Source organism: Orycteropus afer, unplaced genomic scaffold, assembly GCF_000298275.1.
Source record: "Orycteropus afer afer isolate SDZICR_OR568_19922 unplaced genomic scaffold, OryAfe1.0 scaffold00157, whole genome shotgun sequence".
Taxonomy (NCBI): Eukaryota; Metazoa; Chordata; class Mammalia; order Tubulidentata; family Orycteropodidae; genus Orycteropus; species Orycteropus afer.
Window position 1 is genome coordinate 6,101,599 of NW_006921744.1, and position 6,062 is coordinate 6,107,660.

The following is a 6,062-nucleotide window of genomic DNA, read 5'->3' on the forward strand; positions in this document are numbered from 1 at the left end:
AAACTAATCACTGGGAAAAAGAAAGCGAAAAAGGAAAGAAAAAAAAATTGGTGGAGGACTGGGTAGGGCACCCAGGCTCTGTCTGAGCACACAGACTGTAATGGAGTTCCTGTGGGCCCAGAAGGTAGGTGGGAGTGGGGATGGCCACACCTCCATTTACCAAGCGGGTGTAGGGTGTAGTAACAAGAAGGATGTCGTACCTTTTCAGTCTTGCAGGCCCCAAATTACACACAAATTATAATCAAATAACTTTAAAAAAAACTTGTCAGTCTTGCAGGTCCTGAGTGTCCTTGGGGTTGCTGGAAAGCAGAACATGTTCTTAAGCCCTAGGAATCTGCGAGAGCGCTGTCTCTTTAAATATCCAAAATAGTCAAGCCACTTTTTAAACCTACAAAATGGCAGCGTCCTGCGGATCGGCAAAAGTCCACAGCTCAGCCCACCTTTCTCTTCACCTTCTCTGTTTGTTCCCCAGTCACCGTGCACAGTCCTCCCTGCAGTCCCTGGCTAGCAGGATGATTTTTTGATTAATTCTTAAGTTCTACCACCACTCGGGAATCTCCAAGCCATCTGTCGCTGCCAGACCGCAGCTCCGTGTGTCTCCTTTTTTGGTATTTTCACGCAAATTCTTCTGCTAGTTGGGGTTTAGTCCACTTTTGTTTCTTTCCCTTCAAGGCTCAGGGGTCCAAGATTATCTTCTATGTCTGTGTTAATTGGTTTCCCTTTTCTTTGTTGAAGAGCATCTGAACAGTCCTTCAGCCTTGTCCGCCATCTTGCCGGAACTCCGAAAATGTTATTTAAAAAAAAAAAAAGTTGGGATGGGATGGGAAACATAATTATTGACTCCAATGGCTAGATCTTGCTTGGGTTCTGACTTAAAAAAAAAAAAAAAGAGGCATTTTTGAAACAATGGTATTGTATAACAACACTAAGGGATAATTAATAACTTTCTTAGTTATGATAAAGGCATTATAGCTATATAAAAATCCACTTTAAATGATGTACACTTAAGCATGAAGATGTAGAAATGACAATGTCTAAGATTTACTTTATAATACATCAGAAAATGGAAAAAAAGATATATGGAAAATGAATACAGAAAAATCTTGATTTTTTTTTAAAGCTGAATGTTGAGCATATGAAATATCATACTAGTCTCTCTATTTTGGAGGGCTCTGGTGGTGTAGTGCTGAAGGCATTTGACCACTAACCAGAAGGTTGGCAGTTCCAATCCATGAGCCACTCCTCAGAAGGAAAGTTGGGCAATCTACTTACGTATTGATACTGCCTCAGAAACCCAAGGAGGGGTCACTATGGGTCACTATGAGTTGGATCCAACTTGACAGCAGTGAGTTTGGTTTTTTGGTTTCTCTCTATTTTCACATATGTTTAATCATTTTTTCTATTAAAATATGATTTAATAAATGAGTTGCTACTAAAGATATAATACCAAGTCTATGGATTGGGCTCTAAAAAGCAAATAATAAAAGGTTCTGATGCCTTATGCTAAATGAAAAGTGGCAATCATAAAAGGCCACATAGTGTATGATTCCTTTTATTTGAAATATCCAGAATACACAAATACATAGAGCCAGAAAGTATACCTAGGGATGAGGTTGCCTAGGGCTGGGGGTTTGGAGATTGGGGCCAATAGTAAGTGCCTAGTAATGACCCCGGGATTTCAATCTTGGGTGAGAAAATTGTTCTCAATTGATTGTAGTGATTGTTGCACAACTCTGTGAATATACTAAAAACCTATGAAATGTACACTGATATAGGTGAATTCTATGGTATGTGAACTATATCTCAATAAAACTGTTATTTAAAAAAGAAGAAGAAGATTCTGACACCTTGGCAGCTTCATTCAAATATGTGGTTATCTTTCCAAGGTGATAATTTTTGGGGAAAAAAACTCCTTGGAGGTATAAGTTCTAATATGTTTGATTTAAAATGTGAACACTTTTGTTTGTAGTCTGACATGTCTTATTGTTTATCATGGGGTAATAATATTCATGTCTCTTAATATAATCACATCTCAGATTCTATCTTTGTTGATAATAGAAAACATGTCAGATAGAAGGGGGAGGGTTGCTGGGCCTGAGAACCATCCTTCTCATCCAAAGATTCACCTTCCCATTGACTAAATACATGCATCATGGAGGATTCCATTCCTCTTTAATAGGCTAGCCTATGTCAGGACATAGGAACATGTCTTACATCACCAACCCAAAAGGATGTAAGGCTGAAAGATTAACACAAGATTTCAATAAAAATCTGAGAATTAAAAAAGAAGAAAATGAGTACTGAGGGTAACATGTAAATAGATCAGCGTTACTCAAAGAGAACCATGAGTCAGAATCAACCCAATGGCAGCTGGTAACTGGTCAACCAGCAGCATCTGTATCATTTAGGAGTTTTAAACAATTACAAATTCATAGATCCTGCTCCAGGCTTACTGAGTCAGAATCTCCAGGGATAAAACCTAGAAATTCGTGTTTTCAGAAATTTTGAAGTGATTTTGATGTGTGCAATAGTTTAAGAACTACTGAACTTGGTAAGTCCAAAGATTCCAATTCATTTGGTTTCTGGGGACCTTTTTAAAAGTCTCAATACCCAAGCCTTACAACAGACCATTTAAATCAGAGACTTTGGGGATAGGAGCCAGGAATCAGTACTTTTAAAACTCCCTTGATGATTCTAAAATGTAACCAAACTTGAGAACTATCAGTCTAGAATATATTACTCAGACATAAGTAAATTTGAGAAACTCCACAGGTGATAAGTTGCAGCCTTGATTGAGAGCCAATGAATGATATGATTTTTTATGTGAGATATTCCACATTCATCTTCAACTAAAGGTCTTCTGTCTGCCTCATGTGGACATGACACTGATTATCTTCCCCCTGTCATCAGAAATACACACAACTATGGCTTAATGCTGCAAAATTCGAGAGAACTAGAACTAAGAAGGTCAAACTTCAGGTAAGAAGGCAGAATAGGCAGACAAGCTACCCAGAACCTCTTCAACAAAGAAAAGAGAAACCAATTGACACAGAAAACAATCCTGGAGCTCTGAGCTTTGAAAGAAAGGATACAGAAGTGGATTAAACACCAACTAGTAGAAAAACCTGAATGAAAACAGTGAGTCAGAAGACAAATGGAACTGCAGACTCTCAGCTATCCTGATAGCATGCACAGTCTGAATATTTCCAAGTGGTGTTGGGACCTGAGAATTAACCTAAAAATTGGCCCTGCTCACTAAGAGCTGCATGGACCACTGCACCAGTGCCTAATAACTAAAAAAGGAAACAGCAAAGAAGGAGACAAACTGACCTGTGGACTTTTGGCTGTCCAGAGGGTATAGCCATTTTAAATGTTTACAAGCAGTGGCCATTTTGGTTATTTAAAGTGACAGTATTCTCATTCAGATTCCAGGGACCTAAGAATAGCTTCTGCTTGTCAAGGACAGCATGGACATACAAGAGGCTGATAACTGGAAAGGAGATAGGTGTGAGTGCATAAGTGCTGCCAACTAGCAGATAGAGGAGCACAGTACCCTGCTTACTCAGATACACCCAAAGAAAACAAAAATATTGGGAAAATCACTCCAACATACGATCAGCAACTAAATATAAACACAAAAACATCACAGTGTCTCAGAGACCATCACAGTCCACACACACACACACACACACACACAAAGCAAGATAAAGCAAGGGAAACAAGGGACCAGGATGCAGACCCAGAACACATCTCTGAGGAAGAAGCAGCACTGGAAGTCCCTAGTAAGGAATTCAAAGAATTAATTTTAAGTACCTTGAATGGATTGAGAGACAGATCAAGGAAACACTGACAAAATTGAGGAAAACACAGAGAAAACCCTAGAAAATTTTCAGAAGAAAATATAAGAACAAAATGACAAACAAGAAATTAGTGTGGTGGTTAAATCTGTGTCAACTTGGCTGGGCCTAGTTGAGTGGCTGGGCAGTTGAATGTAGTTATTCCCCATGGTGAGATTGGTAATTAACTCCATGGTGGAGTCTATTGGAGCAGCTGAGCTGCTTTGGGTATGTGGTCTGCTTCCTGTATATAAGAAATGACCTTTGGGAATGGTCTCTAGCTTATGGCATGCTTGAACCCTGCATGTAATGGTGTCATTGTTCAGCAGCCTGCCATGCTCTGCTGGCCTTGGGATTTTCAATGGACTTGAATTCATTAATTCAAACTACATGTCCTGCCATGTAGTTTGGTAACATTGGGACTGAGCCTTGTTACTTCTCAACCTTGGGCTTGTCAGTCTCAGCAGCCAGCAGTTGTCTGAGGGAAGAAAAGCCTCTAGCATTAGTGGGCTGGGAGCAAAAGGCAGAACTGAAGCCCAAGGTTGAGGGATTTTCACCCACTCCCTAGAACCTGGCACTTTGAACTCGGACTTAAACCCTTCAAATTGTTAGAGAATAAACTCCTATTCATTCAAGTCATCCCATTGATGGTATATTCTTGTCAGAGTGGCATTAGGTAACTAGAACTATTAGAAATCATTAAAAAAAATTATAAATAGATAAAAATCCAGAAGATTAATACTAAATTTTCAGAAATACATAACACATTGAATGGGCAAAGGAGTAGAATTGAAACAATGGAAGGCAGAATTAGTGAAATTGAAAACAAATACCTGAATACTTCTTTGGAAAGGGATCAATCAGAAGAAAGATTAAAACAAAATGAAGAAAGCCTAAGGTTTATGTGGGATACCATCAAAAGAAATAACCTACATGTAATCAGAATTCCAGAACAGGAAGAGAAAAAGAACACTACTGAGAAAATTGTCTAAAATTTGTTGGAAAAGAATTTCCCTGATACCATGAAAGATGAGAATATACCCATTCAATAAGTCCAATGAACCCCAAATAGGATAGACTCTAAAAGAAAATCACCAAGACATATCATCATCAAACTCATCAAAAGCAAAGACAAAGAGAATCCTGAAAGCAGCATGGCAAAAAAATGAAAAGTTACCTACAAAAGGCAACCAGTAAGACTAATCTCTGATTTCTCAGCAGACACCACGTAGGCAAGAAGGCAATGGGATAGTATATATAAAGCCATGAAAGAAAAAAATTCCCAAATAATAATTATATATCCAGCAAAACTGTCCCTCAAGTATGACGGTGATATTAAGATATTTCCAGTTAAGTAGAAATTAAAGGAATTTGTTAAAACCAGACCAAACTTACAAGACTCCCTTTAGCAAGGGAGTCCTTCAGACAGAGAACCAACAAAAACAAACAACAACTGACCATTAACACACAAGATGACATAACTGAGAAACCAACGCAGTTATGAAAATATCCAAAGTAAGTAAGTTTACAAGACTGTAAACAGGGAAGCAGAGATATCAATTAGCAAATGAGGACAACTACAAACTGAAAAGAGGGAAAGATTGTGGAGTTACAGATCTTCTAAATGGTGAGGAAGTCAAGAAAATTGCAAGAAAGAAGAGACTACCCTAAACTCGGGAAGAAAATTATAAATCAAAGGGTAACCTCAAAGAAAAATGATAAACCTTCACATCAAAATAAAAAAGAGGATAAACACAAATATTTAGCAAATACTAATTTAGCAATGAAGGAAGTGATAATATGATTCATAAGCAAAACAAACTCATCACAGAAAATTATATGGAACAAAGAAATCAGTAACACCACAAAAAAACACATAACAAAATGACAGCAACTAATTCCTACTTTTCAATAATTACACTGAATGTCAATGGATTAAATGCACCACTCAAGAGATGGAGAGTTGCAGACTGGATAAGGAAACATAACCCATCAGTATGGTGTCTACAAGAGACACACCTTGGAGAAAAGACACAAATAGACTAAAAATCAAAGGCTGGAAAAAGATATATCAAAAAAATGGCAACCACAAAACAGAAGGAGTGGTAATATTAATTTCTGATATAATTGACTATAATACAAAAATCACCATAAGAGATAAGGAATGGCATTTTATAAGGATTAAAGGATCAATTGAATGAGAGGATATAACCATAATAAATATCT